At 26.7% G+C, this 27,889-nt stretch overlaps 1 protein-coding gene across 2 annotated transcripts in view; it reads left to right on the top strand.

Annotated features, from left to right (window-relative positions):
- LOC107440096 (SCY1-like protein bma) overlaps window positions 1-27,889 on the top strand; it is an 811,210-nt gene that overhangs the window by 153,583 nt on the left and 629,738 nt on the right. For both annotated transcript variants that reach the window (XM_071187972.1, XM_071187971.1), the window contains one exon: window positions 2,621-2,646. The gene's annotated coding sequence lies outside the window, so the exon portion shown is untranslated. The remainder of the gene's footprint in view (window positions 1-2,620; window positions 2,647-27,889) is intronic.

The raw sequence follows: 27,889 nt of genomic DNA, 5'->3' as shown, positions 1-27,889 counted from the left end.
TTTTTTTATCAATATTCTGGAGAAAGGGAAGATTTTCTCTATATTTACTTTCAATAGAATTATAAATGAACGAATAGAAGCTCTCAGAAATGTGATTTATATAGATTTACAATATTTAGTCTTTAAACCAGCTTTGAGCATTTTAAGTTAAATATAATAATTATAAATATATAATCAATAATATAATAATTTTTTTATCAATATTCTGGAGAAAGGGAAGATTTTCTCTATATTTACTTTCAATAGAATTATAAATAAACGAATAGAAGCTCTCAGAAATGTGATTTATATAGATTTACAATATTTAGTCTTTAAACCAGCTTTGAGCATTTTGAGTTAAACCTTGAGCATTTTAAGTTAAATATAATAATTATAAATATATAATCAATATTATAATAATTTTTTTTATCAATATTCTGGAGAAAGGGAAGATTTTCTCTATATTTACTTTCAATAGAATTATAAATGAACGAATAGAAGCTCTCAGAAATGTGATTTATATAGATTTACAGTATTTAGTCTTTAAACCAGCCTTGAGCATTTTGAGTTAAACCGTCGTTCCGTTTTAATTGATTTATAGTACATGATTTACGATATATAGCTTTACGGTAATAGTATATACACCGTTAGAATTTTCATTCTAAAATTACTGTAAAATAACCGGTAGCAGTCAGTCCATCAATTTAACCGTAAATTTTACGCTAAAGAGCATTTTTTACCTTTATGGTTTTGAAACTGTTTACGTCTAGTATGGTTAAGAAAAACATGAAGGCAAAATTATTTGTTTTCTTTAACCATTCACAACTAGCATGATTCAAAACCATGCTAGTTAAAAAGACATTTAACATGACATTACAGATTGATAAGCAGCTTTGTGCGTGAATAAGAATACAGTATTCTACTGGCCCACGATCACAAGTTGGGGAGTGTAGGATCTGGAAACTCCTTATGCATAGAAGGGAATAGAGAAAATATATCTGCGTCATCGCTGTGACTTGAACCCACGTTCTGTTGGTCTTGAGATTGACGTATTAGCATTCTCGGTTACAATATGTACACACCTGCATGGAACTAAGTGGCTTCATTATATGGGCCTAGTTGGTGCTATACAATTTCATTTGTTTAACCGTATTTGGTGAAAGCAGTTAATATACGGTTTTTCTTACAATTAACAATTTCAATACCACCTTATTTATAGTTCTTTAACTTTATTGTTTAAATATACTTATGTAAATTGTTATTTAATTCCTTTTTTCGAAAAATTTCTGACTGAGTAGTTTTACAATAGAATAGTTTTACGGTAACGTGGTAAAACGGTAACGTGGTAAAACGGTAACGTGGTAAAACGTGGTTTACGGTAACGTGGTACGGTAAAATGGCACTTATTTTGGATTGCATTACAATATTATGGTTCAACATGCTTATATTTTACGTCTGTGTATGTTTAATTTTAAGTAATAATCCAATTAAAATGATTTTAAATAAGTAAACTAAATGAAAAATATTAGCTAATTAAAAGCAAAATCAAGTATGAACTTTTTCTTTTATCGAATGTAAGCGCTCCATGCAATGACGATCCAGAAAGGAAAATTTTAAACTAACGAAACTGAATTTTTCAGTAACCATAACTTATATTCAAGGTTTATATTTTTTTTGCAAAAATATACGAATAAATTTCACGTTCTTCTAGAATAAATAAGATTTTTTTTCGTCATAACAAAAATGGTTGTGACATTTTAAAACTTAATGAATTCTTTCGATACTACTTTTTAAAATTTGTTTTGTGTAAAATAAATCGGGTTTTCGTGTTTCACTTTTAAAATGCCTATTTTTAACTTTGTTCAAGTTAATGCTTGCACATACATTATTTCAGTTTTCTTCTTTTTCCCTTTTTTTTTTTTGAATGACTTGAGATGGTTATTTGATATATGTTTGATTTGAGATGTTATTAATTTTATTTTAATTCATACATATTGCTTACGATTAAAAAAACCATAAATTTAAACAAAATTAAAAGACTCGCTGCTTTTCTAATATAAATATTCTAAAAATTTCAATTTGGTATATAATTCTGCTAAAAATGCATTTTTTTATCTGCAAAATTTTTTTTAAAAATGCAGTCCTTATAACATCCTTAAAAAACATGTTTTAAGTGAGATTAGCTATCACAAATTTAACGCTATTTCTATTAAACATTTACTATATGTTTGATTAAGAAAATTAAGTTCCCTAAATACAAAAAGAAAATAATAATAACCGAAAATATAACTTTATTATCAGCAACATCAAGCCCTACTAATAAAGAAATAAATATAATTCGGTTCTTTTTATAAACTTTTAGTTAGAAATGACAGTTCCAACACCAAATTTAAATAAGAAAGGATATATAACCAGTTCCCAAAAGATATGTTCTCATGCACAATTTATAAGATTTTTTAAGTTATATTCGAATCTAATGCATATGAAGGTTTAGTGAATCTCCTGATAAAAGTCTAGAATATGTGCTGGTATAATTAACTATAGTTTTTATGATGCATAGTAAATGATTTTATATTTTTAAGTTAATTTTATTCAGTTAAAATAATAAAATTTTCGTTAATACTTTTTTTATTTGTTGCAGGAAATCTTAAACAAACATATGATTCTGTAAGTAAATTTTACTTAACATTTTTCTTAATTTTGTAAATACAATGTTTCATTGCGCAAAGTTATTTAGAAAGTCATTTAGAAATATTTAGAAATTATACACATACTGTTTCAAAAATTGCATCGCAACTAAAGCAAAAATAAGTTTGAGTGATTGGAACGCTAAATTTTAATATGTAATAAAAAATTTTGAGCAGTGAAATTTTGTATTGGTAAAAATTTATGCACATTTAATTTAATATTTATTTATTTGGGTTATGTACATTTTTAATGCATAAATATAGCATAAAGACTGCTGATTTAGGAAAACAAAACATATTTAAATTTTAATTTCCAAATTATGCGTTAAATGACGTAGCTGACATCTATGATCAAAAAAATCCCAAATCCCTATATAAATTCTCAAACTTATATAGTGAGATTTTTTGAATATCTGTTGTCTTTTAATAATCTTATTTAAATATATATTTGTTACTATCTTTATGATTCATTTTAAGTAAACTTCAAATTGTCACAACAGCAATTATAGTCAGAAAACACATACAAAATCCTATATGCTAATAAATAATATTTAATTTTATTTTTTTTCTAAATTTTAAAATAATTTCCTTCGTTTCCCAGTTATCAATTTGAAGCCATATTTCTAAGTAGACTTAAGTACTTATTATTTTGTTTCATACAAATGTTCCTTAAAAAATCTAAGTAAATTCTTCACTTTATTTATTTATTTTTAAATTATATTTTTTAAGCCATTTTACCAATTTCTTTCAGATATATATTAAATGTAATAAATAATGGATAATTGCGTAGTTAATACGAAAATAACTGAATAAGTTTTGACCTAAAACGGAGAATTACTCTAAAACATTTTTATCGTTAGTGAACTGCTGTTAAAAAACAAATACTATTTACCAAAATTCTAAATTGTTATTAAAGCATGGGTGGGAGGGACTAGTTTTAGGAATTTTTTGAAAATAATTGACTGAGACCATCACTTTGAGCTTATTTAGTGTTTTCCGAACCATTTCTAACTCCATGGTAAGGTGGTATTAGTAAGGACAATTCTAAAAAGAGATTATTTAATCTATTATAAACTACATAAAAGTAAGTAAAATCAAAAGGATTCTAATTTTAACTGTAAACAAATAATCTTAACAATGTTTATTTCAATCAATTTTAAGAGATAATAAATATTAGTTTGTAATAAACTCCTTTTTGATTATGTGAAAGTAAAAGTAAATTTTTCAAAGAAAGGCTACTGTATTAAGTGCATTTAATAGTTATTTTGTCAAAAAAAAATATTGTTTTCATGATCAAGTATTTTTTCTTTCAATTTTAGAAAGTAATTCGAAAATTAAGTTAAAAATGTAAGCTGAAAGACAGCCCTTCCAAAAAATTAGTTGTTTTTGAGGTTGTTTTGAGGTTGACAGATGGAAAAAATTCATCTGAGATATAAAATGAGGATATGTTTTGAGCAAAAAATAACCTTATCAATAAACCTCAATTTTAACCTCATTTACTCTTCATAAAATCAACCTCATTTATAGCTCAGCTATACCTTCAGTTGACATAAACTTCAAATGAACCTCAAATCAGCCTTAGCACCTCAAAACAACATCAGATGAACCTCAAAAACACTTTAAATTTTTGCTTGGCAGAGGCACTAGAGTTTCTATTGGTATGAAAAGATTAATAAAACTGCATAAGTAATCGATATTTGAACCCAAACAAATACCGATAAGCATATATGTATAAAGCGTATTAATTATGTTTCGAGATAGAGAATAAAGTTTTTAAATAAAATAAATACTTACCAAAATTAATTTAATTTAATAACTAAATATCGCAATAAATTGTGTGTACGAACAAGTTAACCAACTTTAGTGCCCCCCAAAAAAACATTTAATTGTCCAGTTCACCGCAGTTTTTCAACCATGTGTCCACATAATTCTCGTGAAGTAATTTATTCATCCAAACAAATTATTTTATTTAAAAAGGTGATTCAAAAGGAAATATAAATATGGGTAATGAATGTATTAATTTATACCATAATATCCCCAAATATTAAAAAGGTGAATAAAATAGTCAAAAGGGCATTATGTAAGGCTGTAAAAACAAACAATTTTTGCGTGCAACTGTATATAAAAGTATAACACAATTTTGTCATTTGCCAAAATGTACTAAGAAACTTTACATAAATAGTAAAAAACAAATCATTTATCCACATTAATATTACAGGCACGCAAACCCTCTCTGCACTATTTCTTTTGTTGTATAAAAATAGTAATCTAAATTATGCAAAAATTTAAAGTGTAAAATGTATTTATTAATGTAGAATGTGATGATAAAAATTTATATTAGACAAATAATTGAACATTATTAAATTGAATAAAATAGAAACATTACATACTTTTTAATAAGTAAAGGGGAGAGCTTGGACAGATTTTATAAATATTTATTTTTATGCAAAATATTGTAACTCAAATTATTTAGAAATTTTGTGAGAAAAGTTGAACGTTAATAAACTTTTTTGTGAAAGAATACTATCATGCATATAAGGAAAAACTATTTCCTGGTTCAACATGGTGTTGTATTTGGAATATGTTGTAAATTGAACCAATGGATATTGCAACTTGGATAAAAACTCATTTTGAGTTATTGTCTTATAGACATGAAAGTGCAATTACAACTTATTTTAATGAAGTTCTAAAGTTGCCAGCATTAGCTAAAATAAATAATAAAATTTTTTTGTACTGTCCTGGTAAACTTGAAATGGTCCAAAATACAGCATATAATACCTTCTATTGCAAGTATTAACTATATGCACTGAATGTATAATTTCTTCACCAGAGGGAGCAAATATTTACACTAGTCCGATTTACACTAGTCCGATTTCCAACACTCTTTCTCTCATGTTTCACTTTGAAACATATTTTTACACAGCATTTTTTGCATATTCGAGTTTTATAATTATGTTTCATGCAATTTTGGTGCACGCAGCATGACAAAAAGAAAAACTGTGTAAAAAAAAAAAAAAAAAAAATTAGGTTAAGCAACCAAAATTTTAATCGCACCAACTAGGCCTTCCTACAGAAGCCACTTAGTTCCTTACAGATGGTTGATATTATAGCCGAGAGGGCAGTACCAGCAATGATACTACAATATTTCCTTCAAGACATGTACATTTGCTAGTGTCCTGCACTCCACAATTTATGACCCTGGGCTATTAGAATACAATACTCTCATTTACGATCAGATGACAGTACCATATAGCTGCTAAACTAACTCAAATGTCCAGTTAAATGTCCAAAAAAAATCTTTTAAATTTATTTTTATACTCTGTAGTTGAGTAGGTTTGATAACAATGGAACGTGAATATTTGCTCAACTGAACTTAAATGATTGAAAAATTGATATACTTTAAAAATTAAGTTTATATAATTTTACGTATCTAATCAAAAGAAGAAATAATTTCTATAGAGTGCTTTTCCATACATTTCTTTTTATGTTTTACAGAAGCTTATCAGTTTTAATGATATAGTAATTCTATTTAATGTTTGTCAAAAATGAAATAAAGGTTTAGAATTATTGAGCTGTTACAAACTCGAAAGCAAAGCGTCATTGTTTAAAGCTGAAATAAACTATAATAGATAACTATAATAAGCTTATTATAGAACTATTCTGTTTAAAATAAAATAAAGCATAGCTGCATTTAACCATTTTACCGTGCTTGTCTAAATATTTACTGAATTAAAAGATTTTACTACGTTATTAGTATTTTAATATTGTTATTTGCATAATTCTGAAAGTTTATGTTTGTACTTGGGTAGGCTTTATAATCAGTGTCTTTAACTTTGAGAAAAGCCTTTCCAAAAATATTGAATTTTAAGGTGTAAGATGAAAAATCAATTAAGTCGGAGATTAAGATTAAAAATACTTGAAACCTTAAATAAAGCAGTCTGACTTATGGACAAAATTATTACTCTCTATTTTACTAATTGTGACAGGGAAGCTGCAAAAGGGTGTATCTTGATGGAAAAAGAATGCTATGTGATTGGCTCAAAACTTTCAAGTGGACATTTATGAACAACAGCTTTAAATGAAAGAAATGATCTCTTTAAAAAGTAAACAATAAGATTAAATACATTTTCTACCTATAAATTTATGGAAAAAAATGGCATGCCGATATAAAGTGTTAAACACAATTTTTTTCCGAATGTAACATTCATACATGAAACTGTTCCCAGATATGTATTTTACGCAGTTACAATAACCCTCATCTTTTAAAATACACAATACAATAAATTGATGAAATTTTTTTTTGTTGAAATTTGTAGATGAAAGATATTATTTTTCGAACAAAAAAATATGTTTATATCAATTTAGAACTAATATAATAACAGCAGTTTTAAATGCTTAAGAACAGAACAAAATAGTTATCTCGTTTACGTTGAAGTCGACATTTCCTGAATCTTTTGTTTCTAAAACTTTTTCAGTTTATTTAGGATATAGAAAAATTAGAAAAACTTAATATTTTAGTATGGTTGAGGACAAAATCTGTTTACTCTCCCGGCGGCGCATATTTAAAAGAAATATTAATTCGACAGAATTTGATGAGGAGTTCTAATATAAAATGTAAAAAAGGCGTACTGATTATTATCTTGATAATTTATTTAATAATTGTTTTTTGTCAATTCAGCGGAAAAGTTTATATTCATAATTTTTATTTTCTCATTATATTATCTCTTTTATCCTTATAAAGTTAAAATAAAAATCAACAAGTGTGTGTTTTTTATGAAAAAAATTTTGTCAAATAAAACTAATTTAGTAAAATTGGTAAAAATATTTTGCCCTAAATCATGCTAAACAGGAAAATATCAAAATATAATAATTATACAGATATTTCAAAATGAAGGTGATTTATTGATAAATTTTCCAAATTTTTTTACCAAAATAACGAGATTTTTCTACTGAACAATGCAAAAAGTCTTTTTTGCATAGATTGAAATACTGATATTTTCTTTTAAATCGATCACTCTTTCTTTTTATATTAAAATTTATATTTTACACTCTCTAATTTTTGCAATGTAGTTATCAAAAATGAGTATCAGCGTATAAAGAATCACTTTTTACCATTACAAAATGTAAAATTATTATAAAAATTAAAGAAAAAAATATTTAATTAAAAACAAAAATAAATTCCTTGTTCCTGCCGAAAATTTGCCATGTTTTAGGTCTTAATGCCTATTTCTCATTTTTTTGCTTATCAAAAATGGTTAGGTAAGAAGACAGCTTGACTAAAATAGACTCTATTATTTCTAAAACTGAAATATACATCTTTGCTTTGAACAAATGAAAGAAATTGCGTTAAATATTCCTGAATAAAAATAAAACCACAATTCAAATTAAATTCAAACTTTTTTTTGCAGGAAATTGTTTTTTTTAGATTAAATTTCTTTTCAAGCATTTGAAATAATAATTTTTTAATTTTATTTTTATTGCCAAAACAACACTTATTTTAATGACGTAAAATTAACAAATCTATATATTTAAGTATAAAAATATTTTATATATAATGACATGCTTTGAGATATATGGCTCAAATTGCAAATTTCATATTAAATTAGTTTGTACATTAGTTTGAAGATATAACATGAAAGAATCAATATCTATATATAAATAATATAAATGTAGAGCATGTTACATAAAAGAGCTAGAAACTGAAAATTAATTATTCAATGAAAAATTTTGCAAATCATTTCCGGATAATGGCTGTTATAAATAAGGTTAGAATCAGAACACAACATAAAATTTGCACTTAATACACGGAGAGAAAAAATGTCAGGTAAAATTATAGTAGTGTATGCGAATGACATTTTTGGAAAAAATGCTTAATCCTGGTTAATGAAACCAGAAGATGTGGTATTTAAACCATTCATTCGGTCATTTTACCGTTCTTATAGTAGCGATTGACCAAAAATTCTGGTTATTTTCAAAATTATAGTTTTTTTTACCACATATTTAGGAAAATAGTACGAAACTGAAATGTAAAATTGAACCAAATATATATGAGTTTTATACCATGCTCTAAGCTATCATGATTAAATTACAAAACTTTACCACTTTTATCAACTTTTATCGCATGTTTTAAAACTAGATTTTGTTTTTAATTTTATCTAAATCATTAACCAAAGTGCTTTTTTAAGAAATACCAAGCTTTTTGGTGTTTTCATAAAGCCAGAAACACAGTAAATCTTACCATATTCTTAGAGTTTAGACAATTTTTTTCGCATTGTAAACTTTGTACAACACTTATAATAAGAACATGATTTTAAGGCATGAAGTTTTCGTTTCAACAGTATACTTTTTTTAGGTTAAATGAGCTTCTCGTAATTTTTGTTTTTTTTTTTTAACATGGATGACATAAAAATACATAATTGTAAAAGTTGCGAAGAATTAATAATTTATTTTTGCGAAATAATAACATTAATTTTATGTAAATTTGACATAGCTTTAGTACATTTAATTTGATTTATTCAATTGTGTAGAAAATTTGTATATTATATAATTTATCTTAATATTGCATAATTAATAGTGTTGTTTTTGCTTTCTTGTATTTCACATTGAGAGCATAGCAGGATTGTATTTCATATTGGGGAGATGTCACTATTTTGAAAGAAAATAAATACTGCTTTATGGAAGTAAGTTGAATTGATTAAACCAGGAAACTTTTAGCGAGTGTGCTTAATTTACTTAAAGTAATTAAGGAGAAGGTCAGAAAATCATGGGCGAGATAATTTTGAAATGAAAATTTTAACCATCATACAGAGATTACAGTTTAGTATTCTGAACAGATTTCAAATAATTGTAGGTCGGCCATAATAGCAATATTCAAAAACATTGCATTATGTTCATAGATAAAGTACGTTATTATAGTTTAATTAAATCCTTCTATTCAAATATATTAGGAACAGTATATTGCTAATTTCTGAATTCAATTTATGTATCTTGCAAGTAGATATGCAGATGAATAAAACCTATTTCAATTATTGAAATCTGATCTATAATTTTCAATTAACATTGTACCTATTTTAAATTAAATTTGAAGTGTGATTAGACTTCGTAATATTAAATTTCGGAATTGTATAAATTTAGTTAAATGTATGCAATATATGCTATTAGAGCAAGAATATTCAGTCATTCAATTAATGTAATCAATTTTTGCTTTGTGCTTGGAGAAGTCACACATTCATGTTAATATAGTTAATTTTGATATATATTTAATTATTTTTACAAAGTGTTCAAGATGCTTGAAGTAAATTTTTCCAAATATATAATTTTATGGAGTTAACCTCACTATGAAAAAAAAAAGTTTTTTTTGTAACTATTATTTTTTTTCACAAACGAAGAAATAAGAAATGAATCTTTTGCAGTGCATCGTTATTAGCTATTGTACAGTATTTATTTTAAATTATTGTAAAACATATCCACATGTTTTTAATAAAATGTCAAGACATAGAAATTGTGTCAGTAAATTGATATGATAGTAATCCTAAAAATAATTCTAATAGTTCAGAAAATGGATATGCAATTGTTATCTATTCTATTTTTTCCGTGTAATTCTTCTGTACACTAAAAAATGTGGTTAAAACTTCCAAAGTATGATAATATTTACCGTGTTTTCGACTCTATGGGAACAGCAAGAAGCACGGTAATTTTTACCAGAGTGTTTTGGTAATGAAGTTACCACACAGTGCTGTAATTGTACCAGAATTAGATGCTCCGTTTAATAAAATTAATTAATTGTCATAGAAAGAGTTTTTTAATTGTATATCCCTTCTCATTCTTCAGTGAAAATGACTTAATTTATTTTACGCTTTTAATTAATTTTTCGCCTAACTGCTTTAAAATACTTTAACTTCATCGAATCGTAACTAATACTCTAATCTGAAAAGAAAGATATTGATTCGCTATTATTATATGACTTATCTTATTTAGCTGAAAGTTCCTCGAATCAAACTTTCCATCGCATACTCTCCTGATAAAATTACTGTAAAAAGTACTGTCAACCTAGGTGCAGCATCAGTAAACTTCATTTTACCGTAAAATTTTATACAGTATCTTTTACTGCAATACTTATTTTATTACAATGATTTAGTAAATATTACTGTAAAAATTACGGTGCATCAGATTTTTTGTTCCGTAACATTTTACAGAAAAAATAGATTTCACGGTAAAAAAAGTATTCTCACTCAGGGTTTTAGTAGTTTTCCATGATTTTATCAGAAAGTGCTGTAGTGCATTTCCTTTTGAACACTGAAGTTAAGGTACTGGCCATCATGATCAGTTTCATAGCATTTATTAGTCAGATTTATAGGGATATAAAGAGTACAGAGGCGTCATGTTATTTGTTTCAATTAGCTTTAAGCTTTTGTGTTCTAAAACTAAAAATGAGAAATTTTTAATGTGCACTAGAAGACTGTGTTCTGACTGTCTGATTTTTAAATAGAAGAAATCTCATACTTCAGCCCATATCATTAACGTATGCATGTGAAATTTGAACAAATCAGTAAATATTTTCAAATTTATGTAAAAATAATAGAAATATAAGATAAGCCTTTACTGCAAGTAACTCAACTTTCAATTTTGATCTAGCATGACACATAACATCATGTGAATTACGAGAATTTTATGAGAATTCTTCTGATCTGAGATAGGACTTTCCTCACGTCAAGCAAGTGTTTTTCATTCTTTTCAAAAATTAAGTAGCTAACATGAAAAAATTATCTTTAAGCTGAAACACGTAACCCTTTTTTTGATAGGAGGTTTTTTGCATCATGGTATATAAAAAATTCAGGACAAAATAAGTTAAATTTCAGCTTTCATTGAACTGTTAAATGTTTTAACCTTTAATTAAAACGAAAGATGTTACAATTGGATTCAATTAATATTGTTTTATACGGATTCAACTTATATTTTTTTTAATTTGGTTAAAGTAAATTATTTTAGATATTTTACAATTCTTTTATTACAAACCAGTCACTAATACTAGGAAAAAAAATTATAAGAAGCGAGTCATTGTTTTCGTCTCTAGGAAGAAAAACTTAAGAATGTCATGAAAAAAATTTAAAAAAATCTCTCAAAATGTTTTCTGAACCTGTGATTAGAAAGTTAATTCAGGCAAGAAAAATCCATCTTTTTCTTTCTTAATTCCTTAGTTGTTATGCATCTTGAGGAAAAAAAAAAGCAATTTTCGCTGTCAAAGGAATAAAAAAATGTGATTGATTTTCATTAATGATGAAAATAATTCAAACTTATAATTAAACATAAAATTGCTTTTACTGAGATACAAGTGTGTGTGGTTAAGTCCTCACTAGAAATATTTTAAAATAAATTTAGAAGGCTTTGAAAGAACTTAAATTTTATTAAATTATACATTAATTGAACCATATTTGAAAATTTAAAAAATGTAGGGCTTATTTTGAAAGTTTAGTTCATTATGCATGTCAACTTAATTAATGAATTTTGTCTTACAAGTCTAAATTTATTCTGAAAAGAAAAGTCTGATAAACTTTAATTGATGGTACGCAGTAATGGTGTGCACAAAGGAGGGTCAAGGATTCTCAATCTCACTTAATTCTTATAAAATTTCGTGAAGTTATCAGTGTCTCAGGAATTATTCTTAAGTTATTAAAACTTGATAACTTGTAATCTTACTAACTTTCTAAATCAATCAAATAATATTATATCTATTTTAATTAAAAAAAAAAAAGAAATATGAATGAGGAATATGGGGGGGGGGAGATTAATGGTCGCCTTCTGCCACAGAACGTGTATATATAACATATAGGGATTAAAAAAATACCTGCCGATCGCTACTTTTTCATCAAAAATAAATGCACCAAATGCTCATTTCACAAATATAGAACTATTGTGGATATTTTAAGATTTTCTGAAATTAAAAAAAACACTGTTAAAAGTTTTTTAATCGCTTAAAATTATTCACGTTTGAAAATTGGTATTTATTTTAGAAAAGTGGTCACTGTTAAAAATGCTACGATTCACCACTGGTCAGTAGTGACTCTTCCTAATCTCACTCCTTACTGAGTGCGCAAAAAAAAGAAAAAAAAAAGAAAAAAAAAAAAAAACGGACCCTGAATATTTTTTGATCTAATGTTCAGATCTTTACTTTCTAGGACTCAATCGAAATTGTTCAAAATGGTGACCTTAAATATGCTAATTAATTAACTGATACTTAAAGTACAGATGATATTTTAAGTCACAAAATATTAGTCAAAAATGTACTTTCTCTGAATGAACATTCATTTTTTTCACTGGATTCAGATTTCTGACCTTCAAAATATAAGAGGTAGCCGAAGTCTAGGAAATATGGTCTCCATAGTTTGATCAGGAGAGCGATCCAAAGTTTGAATCCCTTAATATTAATTCTACTTTTACCTTTTTTCGCCATATTTCAAGAACTTTTTAAGAGAATTGAAAGATTTTTGCACACAATTATGAGATTCGTTTGTCCAAAGATGATTTATCCGAAGATTCGTTTATACAAAGATCTTATGCAGAAATAAAAATTTGTAGTGAATATTCATTATTTTTTACTATTTCATTTAATATTAGTCTAAAAAATTTTGAATTTTAAGGTATACAATTATTTACGTCATTTTAAAGTATGTAATTTCACATGGTAAAATACTAAATTTGAGCAAAATCGGTTAAATAATTAACCAATACGTTACTTTTTACACTTTTATGCGCTTTACATTAATATTACCGCTTTAAAATTCGATTTCTCTGGAACTATTGAACTGATTCCGCTGAAATTTTGGCGCACTGTACATTATCGTGAATCCTTTTAAAGTTAAATCCTGATTATGCCACGCTGTATTCAGCCATATACCTGTTTCCTGTTTTCCATTTTTCAGAAATAATTTTGAAGGAATTCTTTCAAGTTATTGTGATTTCTCTTTCCAACAAGTTCTGATGATAAATCTTTTAGTAAATATTGTTTCTATAACAAGGTCTCCTAATGCAGTATAACCTTATAAGAGTCAGACGCATGGAAAAACAGAGTTATGGTCCGAAAACATAGTAAAGTCAGGGCTTTATTTTTTTCCCAATTCTAATGTCAACAAGAGAGATATTTAGACTTTGTTATATAAGTAATGAAAAAACGCACCAGTCACCTGTTTTTTTTTGGGTGCGTGTCTTACCTCGAGTTATGTTTCTCCATTGACATTGGATAGAAACATTGGAATATTTGTGACAATAGGATGGTAAAGTGATGGAACTTAACGCTTCTCACTGGTATAGCTCAGGGGAAAAAATAATGCTGAAATTACCGTGCTATATGGTAATGAAATTTCTGCCCCCTCCCAAAAAAACATAAGTCTGGTAATAACCACCGAATTTTATGTTATTTAAACCATTCGTTTTGTGAATTTTCCATTCATATCGCAACACTTTAACGAAAACTCTGTTTTTCTAACTTATAGTTCCTATCACCACATATTTAGTAAAAATTACAAAACTGTTAATTAAATTTAAACGAATAAATGGCTTAACCATGCCCTAAGGTATCATGATAAAATTACCAAATTTTATCACATTTACCCACACATATTATAAAACTATATTTAATTGTTAACTTCACCAAATTCCTTTCCAAAGTGCTGGTAAAAATTATCCAGCTTTTTGGTGTGTCAATAGAGCCAAAAATATTGTAAATTTTACTGTATCCTGGCAGTTTCAATCATACCTTTTTCTCGGGACGAAACTTTGGTCTCTTTCCATGCCACTAAACCAATAAGAAACAAAACCACTTCATCGAAAATATTAGGTCATCCATCTTCCAATGATTTGAAATGTGCCTAAATGTATTTTTGCTAATTGGTAAGGGTTTACATGGAGTATCATTTAAAAAATCAAGACAGAAAAATTAGCGAAATAATGTTTAGGATAAAAGTTGAAGTCTGCCCAATGAATGTTGGGAAAAGTTACCCATGCAGGTAGTTTCTGGTACAGTTTTCACATTAATGAAAATTTTGTCGCTTTCTATTTCGTTATAGAAATATTTGGCTCCAAGAATAAAATTTTAATGAAAATAATTTAAATCAATTACAAAATCAGGTTTAATTTAAGGATAATTTTTTATGGTTCTGTCAGGTTCAATGTGAGTACAAAATGCTGCGAGCTGCTCTGTCTTGCAATCACTGAACTGCACATGTATTTGGCGACTTATATTATTCAAAACAAGTGATGGAAAATGCATTTCAAATAAGATATAATATATCTTATTTGAAATACATTTCTTCTTTGTAAAACTTCTTTTAATTTTCTGGCCGAAGTTCGTTGCAATTGGAGACATTTTTGCTGGCTTTTTCAGAAAACTATGATATTATGCTTTTTACAATTTTTATAATTTATTTTATTGTATTTTTATTTAGTATTGAGTATTCTACAGGAATATTTAAAAAAAAAGCAAATTAATTTTAAACATTTTTCTAAAAACTTTTTCTAAATAAAAGAGAACAAGAATGTATGCTGGTGCTTACATCTTTAAAAGTATTTCATATTTAACAAATTTAATAGTTTTATGGAATTTAGTATAATTTATGTTTTAGAAAACTTTTTTATTATCACTTTATTTGATATTTTTGTAATTTCATGAAAATAATTGTTTATAACTTGTAATTTTTTAATAAGTTTTATCAAAATCGATTAACTTAAATAAAAAAAAAATGCTAATAATAAATTAAAAAACCTATATTTCGATATTATTTTTGAAAATTCAACGTAAGGTTCAATAAAAAATAATTTTATTATCACATTTAAAAAATATTTTAAATACTATAATAATTATAAATGAAAATTAGAGAGATTTGAATCCATTTATTAAATGCATTCAGTATTTCTTTATTTAAATTTTCATTAAAATCAAAACGTACTTTTTTCAAATTCAAAATAATCAGTCATTCAAAAATATTAAGCCATGAATTTATTTTTCACTCAAATTGTTAGCCATTTAAAACTTTTGTTGTTATCTATTGCGAAGCAAAACCAAAGTGGTTATATCATAATAGATTTAAAATAAAGCATCCCCAGTAAGTGCTTTTGAAATCGATATAAAATGGCTTGTAATTCCATTTCTAACTTAAAACGAGTCGAAAGACTACCTTTCCAGATAATATGAACTGAGAGTCGTGATGTTATGAACTCTCTAAGTCTACAGGAAAGGCAGTTTTCAACTAAGTGGTTCGTAATCTTTACGGAGGTCATCTACCTATGAAATGTTATCTCTACTATGGATTCAGGCATGGGATTTGAATAATGGACAGATGAATAAACTACGTAGTTATTGTCATTTGTTTCTGCAAAAATTGGAGTTGAAAGATTTTATAGTTTTTACTGTATTGAGAAGAAAAAAGATTTTGGTTTCGTTTGAAACTAAAATCATTTTTCAGTATCTTGCAACATTAACGTACATTTTTTTACTATTTCAATAAATTTAATTTTATTTCTGCCTTTGTTTCTGAAAATTCTCAAATCTTGAATTTTTTTTCCTCTGATCAGCTTTCATGAACCTATTTGATCTTCATCTATTAAATTTTAAGTTTTTAAAACTAGAAAAATTCTAATTAGATAAAAGATATTTTATAGCTTTCTCGTTACATATCAAACAAAACTCTCAATAAGAATTTCTTGAATTGGACACTTTGTTAAAATAAAGAGGGCGAATAATAACTACTGGTAAATTCATCTTAACTATCTCAATAGGTTTTAATGAATCCCTATATATTGTTTAGTCTTATAAATAAAAAACTATCAGATCACATTTCGAAAGTAAATAGAAGAATTTAAATATTAAAGTTCTTCCAACTTAATTACATGCTCCAGTTATTTTTCCACGACATTGTTTGTTGAGTATAATAGGTATTTTTTTAAGTCAATTGTTCTGCAATTGCGTAAAAACTTTTATACTGATGAATATTTTAAAAATAGAATAAATGATTTTAAGAGAATGCTCGTTTGATGCTTAATATACGTAATGAATTTAATCAATAATTTAGTCCCATTCTTGTGAAAGGATAACTCTCATTAATAATTCAGACAAATTTTGGAAGTTTTATTTAGAATGATTCTTGAATAAAGTACGAAGCACCTTTTATTCATTCCTTTACTAATCAGTTATTTACAAAGAGAAAGTAAGCGGATTACAAGTGAAGACAAAATTGCACACAAATCTGTTCGTAAAATAAGTAGATAGGGATGAAATTATGAGATTCTTTAGCTTTAATCCCTCGATCTGAATCATTTAGGGACTTAATTTTCTACGTGTTATGAAGAAATAATTAATGTTTTTGAACTAGCTAATGGAGACGTGATAATTATTTTACAGACAATTAAGATTAAAATCAAATTTGCGATGCATAGCAATAAATTATTGTGTAGTCAAACATAAAATCGATTCCTTCAACAATCATTATTTTTTCGTTGTTGCCGGGAGTAAGAATAAAAATGAATTTAAATTTCACTTTCGCATAATCTATTACATTCAAAATAGCTGCTACTGAGTTTAAAAGAGTTAAGGGTACACGGAGAGAAAAAAGTATGGTAAAATCTACCAAATTAAGGTAAAATATATCGAGTTTCTGGGTCTTATGTGAACACCAAAAAGTTCGATAATTTTTACTGAAGCGCTTTGGTAATTATTTTCGTAAAATTAATACTGAAAATGGGTTTTATAATGAGTGATAAAATTGGATAAATGCGGTAAAACTTGGTACTTTTAGCATGATACCTTAGAGAACGGTATAAAAACCATTTACGTGGTAAAATCGATTTTTCAAATTTGTATTTATTAGTAAATGTGTGGTAATAAAGAATTATAATTTTAAAACCGGAATTTACGCCAAACCACTACCAAATGAACAGAAACTTTTGATAACTAGGAATATGTTTTTTTAACCAGAAATGTAATTAACGTACAGTAAGGCAATTTTATCACAATTATTTTCTCTGATTACAAAAATCTCGTATTTCAAAAGAATTATTTTGTTCTTATAAAATAAATATTAGTTTCATACTAGCTGGCAGAAAATTAAGTTTGTATAGCAATAAATAAATGTATAGTTAAGCATAAACTTAAGTAAAAACAGCCCTTTGACATTGTTTTTTTTTAAAATTAGTTTTCTGAGAGATAACAAAATGCTGTTATACAATTTTTATTTAAAATAAAATTTAGAAGTGAATGAAAAATAGTAATTATATCAAAGAAAAGAAAAACATTGCCAGTTCTGAAGAAATGGGAAAATATGCAAAAAAATATATAAATAGAAAAATCAATTCTGAAAAACAACAGTTCTGGAACAGAATAGTTCAACTGTACTAAATATTCAAGGTATCCTGTGTATTTGCTTTTCAATGCGTCCCTAATGACATTTTCTTAAGCTTACTTCTTTTAGAAGTAAAATATTAAGATTGAATGCTGTGATTTAATTTTTTTACAAAGTAAAATAACGGAAATTTTCTGAAACAATTTTTTTAAAAAAAGGGAAAAATTGCAATCGCAAAAATAAATAGAAAAAATTATCGAAATAGAAAAATTGCATTGAAGCGCATATAAATTTATTAAATAAATAAAATTAAATGTGACATAATTCGCAGAAATATAAATAAAATATCTTTATCTTAAGAGACCTATAAATTTCAATCAATATAATTTGATAGAATAACACACTAATAAATAACTTTTTCCAAGTTTCTTTCCAAAACTATGAAAGTAAAATCTATTTCACAAAGTAAAAAAGGTTTCTCAAAATAGAACAAAAATGAGTCGAAATAGTTCCGAAATAATAGTCCAATTTAAAGAACCTAATGCATTCAAAATTGAAGCAACATATTTTCATTTTTGAGAAAAATGCATAGTCTCAAAAGTAATGGGGACGCAGGAAAGTAAGTGTTCGTTGGTCCTCAAAATCCTCTGGATTCGTAGTAGGATGGTCCAAACACCATAATTGCACACCCTAGACTAGGGGGGAGGGGGTTAGGAAGATTTATATAGTTGCTGCGGCAATAAAACGCATTCCATTCGCTTAAAAGTTTTCAAATTATAGCGAAACAAGCAAAAAGAGAAATTAAAGTTACTGATCTCCTGACTAAGCTATTGGGACCAAATTTTTCAAATTGCAATCCTTTGTACCATTCAAATCGAAAATTACCCTGCCATGATGTTTCTTTGTAGCTGCCACTGTATAAAAAGTCTTAACTTTCCCTGGACTGTAGTGCAGAACTAAGGTGATTAGTGCATCAAACTGGGAGTCCCGTGATTCCTGGTTTTCCTTCCACATCACATTTGAGACTATGCATTATGCTCAAAAATAGGTATATGCTATCCCTATTTCAGAGCTACTGGTCCTAAGGTTCGTCCTTAAAACGCCCTAACTTTCCCTGAACTGGAGTGTAAAACTATGATGATTAGTGCATCCAACTGCGAGTCTCGAGATCCTTGGTTTTCTTTCCACATCATATTTGAGTCTATGCATTTTGCTCAAAAATGGGTATAAGTTATCACTATTTCCTAGCTGTATTGACACATTTAATTTTTCAAGATTTTGAGAATCTTTTTTTTTTTTTAACTGAGTGCACTGTTAGAAATTTCTCGGAAAAAATGGTTAAATAACAATTTATTTTATTCTTATATTACCATAGTCAACCGAAATAGTCAAATACCCATCAGTAAGATGATAATCAAACAGTTAACTGTGAGAAAAACCGTTTATTAACTGCTTTCACCTTATACGGTTAAACAAACAGAATTTTAGTCCACCAACTATAAGCCCACCTAATGAAGCCACTTAGTTCCTTGCTATTGCTTGCATATATAGCCGGGAGGGATAATCATTCAGTTTCATGACCAACAGAACTGGAGTTCGAGTCTTAGCGTTGACAATACAATATTGCCTCCATTCTTTTCAACACTTGTAGTGTCTTCAGTGCTCTGCCCTCCACAATTTATATCAATGGGCTCTCCCATGTTCAATATCCAATGGAAAGCATAACTCTTATGTCTAGTTAACTTTTTTTTGGCTTTGAAACCATGCTATTGTAAATGGTTAGGAAACCGTATAGTTTTGTATTCATGGTTTTTTTACCACACTAGTAGTAAACGGTTCTAAACAGTAAAGAAAAAGAATTTCTTACCCATAAATATTACGCTTAATCGGGTAGACTGACTGCTGCCGGTTATTTTACCATAATTTTAAAATGAAAATTCTAACAGTGAGTAGTGATCTATAAATAATGAAAAAAATTCATACACAGAATTCCACTTTATATTTCACATATTCATATATTAATGAACAGATAAATGCGGATGACCTCTAAGTGAATATCCTCGTTTATGGGTTCAGGGAATTGAACTATTCCAGTTTATTGGAAATTTATGTTATATGAGTAGAAAAACCTTTCAAGCGTTCTTCCTTAGTCTTACAACGTAAACACTTTCTGATATATTTAGTATAAAATATTTTCTTTCGGAATATTCATATATTTATTTGAAAAATAATAGTTTCAATACATACGTACACGAAGAAAAAATTCAGGAAAGTTGTGTAAGGTTATGACATTTTTTTGTAAAAAAAAATATATACATCTGGAAAAGATGGCATTTAAACCATTCATACAGCATTTAAACCATTCATACAGCATTTAAACCATTCAGTCAGCATTTAAACCTCAAAATGTACGGTATTTAATCTATTTATTTCATAATTTTTTCTTTCATATGGTAGCGGTTTACCAGAAATTCTGGTTTTCAAAATTATTTTTGTCACCATATATTTAGAATGTTACACACAACTGAAAAATAAATTTCATCAAATAAACTAAAAAATGACCACATTAAACAGCTTTCATGATAAATTATGAAACTATATTTTACTGTTATTTTTTCCAAATCATAACCAAAGCGCTTAGATAAAATTACAGGACTTTTTGATGTTCTTATAGAGCCATATTTTGGTAATTTTACCCATATTTTGGTAGTTATAAATTTTACCATATTTTGGTAGTTTTACCATACTTTATTTCAGTGTAGTTAGCACATTTTCGTTAAAAAATGAAGAGTAAAATTAAAGTACTCACTGTAAAAATAAGTAAACCAGCAACAATAAGATAGACTTTACTAATTATTACATAATATTATCCATCGCTTTACTCATAAAAATATACATAATTAATCAATAATGCAAAGTAAGGTAGTCAGAGTTTGAATAAGTTCAGTTTTGAGCCATTTAAAGTGGAAAGAAATGATAATATCGTACGCAGCTACAGACGTTAAGGTTTTGCATTCAATTCGTTTATTTAAAAACTAATATATATATATACATGTATACAAATTCCTGAATTTATAAAACTCAAGCGGCTGTTTCCTAATGCACAAATTGCTTCGTAAATACCTTCCAATAGTATTTTTTTAATCCTTTACAAAAATGAAAACGAAATGTTTAACCGAAGACAAAGCAAAAACGCTATCGATATTTGACTTACACTAGAGAAAGCCAGGCAATTGTAGATCAAACGGGTTTAATTGGAGTTTGAAATTAAAAGGTATTTTTAATTAATTGCTCTCTGCTTTCTGCCTCAATCGAACTTGTCTATTTTCTAAAATATTTCTGTCCACCTGCGCAGTGATTTATCAGATTTCAGCTATGTGAAAACTTTTCTTTTTGTTTTTAATTTTTAATTAACATAATAAATATATATATTTAGAGCTGTCCTTACAATACGTCCTGCATAAGTAAATACAAATTCAAATATGTTTTAAGTTTATTAACATGCGTCAAATGTTTTGATATTTTCATTTTATTCAAAACTGGAAGATATGAATTTTCTTTGTGTTTTCGTAAAGTAATTTTTGCGATTTTGTAATTTCAACAATGATTTTCTTAATATCTCCTTAAGCATATGAGGTTTTTTTCAGAATTTATACCGAAATGATCTCATAACAGCAATATTCAGCAGTTTGTCTAATAAAGTAACATCTTTTAGTCCCAATGCACTTTTAAAATCATCAATAAAACTGTTGAAATGATTTTGAAATTAAAACTTTTTTTGTTATTTATCATAGTACACTTGTCATCACAAGTTCTGAAAGAGTGCATAGCAAAATAAGAACAGATTTAGCCCTTACTCAATCTTTGCAAATGATGTGTTATTGCCAACACCCAAATACTACTTTTTTCTTTGGTGATTTTGCAACATCATCTGTTTGATATAGGCCGATCGGATGAATTTGTTGAGTGTCGAACTGAACATGGATTAATATCCATGGTTTCCATTTCTTCCAAAATAAAGAACGTTAAAAAACGTCCTAAACATGCTTTCTGTCCATGGAATATGATCCATACATCCAGACATTACACGCGTTTTTGAAGCCGTTTATACAACTTGTGACAAATCTTTACGATATTCATTACTCCCTTTTACTTTGTTGCAAATTCTCCCCATTCGACCGATTGCAGCAGATTAATCTGTATCAAACGTTTAAATCTGAATCAGTCTCACGTCCATGTCCATATCGCACATTTCTGCGCGTCTTGCACATTCACATTTTAACTCACGTTGCTTTTGGGATACCCATCTATTCACGATGCGCTTTAACCTTAATACTTTATACCCATCTTTTTCACGAAATGCATCTGAACATCAGAATATAAAATTCATTACAAAACACAAAATGGTTTATTCCGAAAACTTTTCGCCAAGGATAACAAGAAGTTCCAATTTGAGTGTCTCAAACTTAAAGCTTAGTTCTAATTTTAAGCTCTATTTTGCTAATTGCCTTGACTTTAAAACAAACAGAGAAAATATTAAGGAAATTATTAAACTCTGTTTTTGAAAAATGACCGATTTGGTGCTGTTTTTTTTTTTAAAAACCTAGAAGAAAATCATTGCGCAAAATGAATGTTTTTAATTTTTGCAAGCCCAAACAATGCTGTGTTGAGTAACTTTTCAAATTTAACAAGTAATTTTCCTTTTAATTAAATTATGGCTCTTCTATGCTGATGTATTGAGCTGTTTTTATATTTCATTTTTTGAAGGCTTAGAATTGAATTAAAATGCATAGTTTTCAATGGTTTTCAAATCTTCTCATGTAAAAGAAGAAAAAAAAACTTTAGAAAAATTATTTTTCCCGCTAAAGGTTAGCAAAATATTTATTTATTTCCTTTAAAAACTTTCAGCTTTTTTTTAACTGAACTAAATTTAAATTGACGCTGTTATTTAATTGTCTGAATTGTTTAGAAAAATTTATTGGGATTTTTAGAAATTTTGAGCACCTTTTGAGCACTTTAGAACTTTTGAACAATAAATTTATCTTAATTTTTTAAAAGTCATTTCCTTAAAAAAATAAATAAAGTAACGAAAATCAAATAAAATGTATTCAATCTGTTGTGATAAATTTTAATTTATTTTAAATTTTACTAATTTTTATTAAGATTTAAGCAAAAACAAAACAATATGATCAAGAGAATGATCTTATGGAATCGTGTTGAAAATTGAACAATAATTTTATTAAAGCGATAGTTTTATGGTTCATAAGGGATAAGAATAGAATTCACAACCGATATATGCTGTTGGTTGAAACCTCTACAAGCAACTTCTAGTTGGAGAAAGAAACTAAGACGAGAAATTCTTAAAAAACTGTACAGAACCGTTCCTCACCACTTTTATAGTAATTATAAATGTCGCAAAAAAATTTGAATAATTAGTTTTTAAAGGAAAAGAGACTGGTGAAAATGATAAAAAAATTAAATATATATATTTTATATATACGTGACTTTTTATAATATCTCCTAATTCACTTTATACCAAGTTTGTTCATTTAATACCAAGTTTCAATTATCGTTCTTAGAAACAAGGCTGCATTATAAGGTTATTGTTTATGATGCTTCCAGGACCCTAAAATTTTTAAGACCTCCCAAAAGGTCTCTAAAGCTCATGAGGGTAAAATTGTAAAATTTATGAGGTAAATATTTCGAAATTTTTTACAAATTTTTCAGAAATTTTCCATGCGTAATGATACGCAACTTCTTTTAAAAAATATTAAAATATTACGAATTTTGATTGTAAATTCAGAAAAACAGGGAATGAAGGATATTATTTAATGTTGTTATTTTCGAAAGCAGGAAGACTGTTGCAAAAACCAACTACGTTCTCACCTAACTCTTTAATTTTATCTATACTATTTTGCGACAGTTGAAAAGTTTATCTTTATAGTAGTTCTTGTAACCATTTACAAAACAATTAAGATTTACTGGATGGGTTATGTCGGCAAAAATAACACGTAGGGCTATATTAATAACAAGTTTAGTAAAAAGAGAAATTTTCAATTTTCTTAAAATTTCTCTATTTCATAGTTCTTTCTATTATTTAACATTCGTAATTTCATACAAGATTTTTTTTTGCTGTCATAAAAGCTTAACGCGCTAAACGGCAATTTTTTTTCTATAAAGTAAAAGCTTCAGTATAAATGTCTTCAACCATTATTTATAAATTATATTAAAATTAAATACAATATTTTTTGACTCATTATAATATCTCCTAATTCACTTGCTAATTTAATATCATGTGTTTAAATTATGGATTTTGGAACCTGGGCTGCAGTTATAGGGTTATTGTTTCTGATGCTCCCTGGTCCCTAAAATTTTTAAGGCCTCTTAAGGGGCCTCTAAAGTTTATAAGAGTCAAATTGATTTTCGAATTGTATCAGAAATTCTCCATGCGTTATGATAAACAATTTCTCATTAGAAATATTAAAATATAATGTATATTTAATGTAAATTTAGGAAAACAGAGAATAAATGATGTTATTTAATATTGTTGTTTTCTGAAACAGGAACACTCTTGTAAAAAACAGCTGCGTCCTCACCTAGCTCTCTAATCTTATCTATATACTATCTTGCAACAAGTGCAAGGTCCTTTATCGTAGTACTTGGTAACCATCTACTAAACAATCAAAACTTACTGGATGGGTTAGGTTGGCAAAAATAATACGTAGTGTTAATAAAAGGGAAACCATGTTAGTGAAAGGGAAATTTTAAATTTTCTTAAAATTTCTCTATTTCATAGTTTTCTTAATATTATTTCATGCAAGAATTTTGTTTTGCTGTCAAAAAAGCTTAGCACGCAAAACTGCAATAAACTTCAAACTTACTGTTATTCCTTTTGGACTCATAAAAATACGAAAATTGTGAATTAATCATGGACATCAGTTCTTATCTAAATGGAAAATGTTTGCAAAAAAAAAGTTTTATTCTATTTAAATATTGTTATTCATGTGTTCGTTTTAATATCCACATATTTTGACAAGATTATATATATATACATTATATATATATATATATATATATATATNTGGAATATATATATATATATATAAAGAAGTTAGTTTGAAGCGCTCCTATTGAATTATGGAATTTGGTAATTCTGTCATACATTAAATACTCGAAAATAAATAATGATGCCGAACTAGCTGAGTTTTATTTTTTAAGTCATCATGCAACTAGTGTTAGAGTTTTAATGATGAAAAGGGGAAAAAAATACGCAATGTAAAATAGTGGATAACTTACTAAAAAAACCGTTTTCTATACAGTGATTGTAGATTGAACTCTGAATGTAGAGCAAAAATTACTTCTTTACTCTTCAAAGTTAAGTCTCTGTGTCAGGAAATTGTGTCTTCATAAGTTATTTCCCTGAAAAATGTCTCATAGAAAAAAAGTCCCTTAGGAATAAATTACTTCAAGGAATAATAAGTTGAAACTGATTAATATTTTTCTTATAATTTTCATACAATAATTAACATATTTTCGCTTTTATGTGCAATCAAAAGGAAAAAAATCGAAAATTATTGGTAGCAACTACAAATGAGCATGAAATATATATGTTTTTGATTAAATTAATATTTTTACTCATTTCTGTTGTTTTTGTGCAAAACTTGCATATAAAGAAATAATAACTATTTATAAGGCTCGTTTTCCATAAAAATTAGCATTTTTTTTTACATTAACTTCAGCTACTTATACGCAAAATAAAAAAAAAATTGTGGCCGTTTTGTAATTAATTTTATAAACATATTTATGCTTTAATTCAAACGTTTGATTCTAATACTTATAAAGTATTTATTTTTTACCTCTTTAAAATATTTCAAATGCTCTAATTTCGTTTTTGAAATTAAATTTTTCTTGGCCTAATATAAAAATATTTAGATAAAATGATTCATTGAAACAGAAAAAGTCTTATAGTTTAAAATATATCTTGACTATATCCCTTTAATAGAAAAAAATGGCTTAATTTATTTCAAACTTTTCCGTATTCAGTGGCTCATAAACAATTAACGAAGTTTATTTAAAGGAATTCATTTTACTTCTATAATTTAAATAAAAAGATGATTAAAAAAATTTAAGTGACAGGTTCTTTCTTATAAAATCTTTCTTTTTCGGGAGCGTATTTTATTTAGTGATGTTTTTTTTAGGACGTTTATCAAAGTAGTGACGTTTTTTCAGCGGACGTTTAACTTAGAACTAATACTCATAAATGCTTTTAAAACACGCATTGTAATGTATGTACGTAACGACTGAAAAAAATTAACATAAATTCATGAATGCATGAGAAGAAATGAATTTTTTTTATTTTATTAAACTTGAAGTTTTAGAATGATGAATTTATCTAATAAGAGACATTTAATTTTTCTTTACATTATTTATAGCAAGATTATAATGGAATTAAGCAAATAGGATGATTATGTACAATGTTTGCAAAATCAGATAAAATACAATGCTTGTAAAATCAGATAAACATTATTCACATGCCACTCTTAAATTTATCACAAAATAAAGAGTGTGGTAACAAAAGCTCTAATTACCTTGTAAAAATATCTGTGTAAAAGTGAACTAATTATAGTTACCAGCCTAATTAACAGCTATATAAAAAATAAATGAGAAAAGAAAATTTGATTACTAAGTATCAAGTATTCGAGTTTCTACAATCAAATTTCTAGCGAAAGAATAAATACATTATATATTTTACTAAGTTCCTTAAAAGTGCCACAAAAATATGTTTTTCATAAGAAGCAGAGCTTTAATAAATATTCATAAATTCTTATTATAGTTTGACTTTATTTCATAATTAATATTATTCACACTTTGAATAATAGATTATTTCGGGTAAAAGAAATACGCAATCTGTTAAAACTTTTATTAATGATTGAGTTAAAAAAATGCATGCCTTAAACTGGAAACTGAAGATTGTTTAGTAAGGAATTTTCTATTTAATTTTAGTTTTTCTGTAACAAAACAAAATGGCAGCTTGCGTTTGAAAGAATTTTTTTTATCTATTTTTATTTGTTTTGGCAATGCTATAGTGGCTATCAATATTTGTCAAAGACATGTAAAGCCAATAAAAACATTTTCAAATGGTTTAAAAGAAAATAAGTGATACATATTTTTATGATTCCTTATCTAGTAAGAATTTGTACTGAAAACCAACAGAATTAGTAGATGGCAAGTGAAGTACTTACCTTAATATTACCTGATTAAAACCATCAGTTGCAGCAAAAATATATAAATAGCAAAAAGCAGTCTGCAAGTCTTAATAAAAGCTTCAAAATGGGTGCCTGTTTTTAAAATAGGCACCCATTATTGGAAATATCTTACCCTATATTGGAAATATCTTACCACATAAGTTTCTTGGAATTATTTATACAATTTACCTTTATAGTTTTGGCTTATTAAATATTGCCTAAATGGATTGGCCAATATTCTAAGGCCAGTAAATTATTTTAATTGTATTACAATTAAAAATTATTTGTCTTAAAATGCAATGTAGTTCAGTTTCAAATGTTTTTTATGGGGTTTAAGAAAATCTATTTATACAAAAGAGATGAAGAAAAAATTATTAAAAATGGAATATTTTTTATATATATTTTTATTAAGAATGGAATATTGAAAATGGATACTTAAAGACTATTTACAAATTTTGAAAAAGTGAAAAACAAAATAAAAAACCCGTAAAACAAAATATCATCAGCTTATACTATTATATCCACAAAAAAGAGTGCTTTTTAATATTGTATTATATTGTCAAAACAACACCACATTACAATAGTGTGATGAGCACCAAAAAATGAAGCATTATATATATATATATATATATGTAATTAATTTTATAAA

The sequence above is a fragment of the Parasteatoda tepidariorum genome, chromosome X1 (assembly GCF_043381705.1).
Source record: "Parasteatoda tepidariorum isolate YZ-2023 chromosome X1, CAS_Ptep_4.0, whole genome shotgun sequence".
Classification (NCBI taxonomy): Eukaryota; Metazoa; Arthropoda; class Arachnida; order Araneae; family Theridiidae; genus Parasteatoda; species Parasteatoda tepidariorum.
The sequence above is the reverse complement of the archived record's forward strand: the minus strand, read 5'-3'. Positions and strand labels throughout refer to the sequence as shown.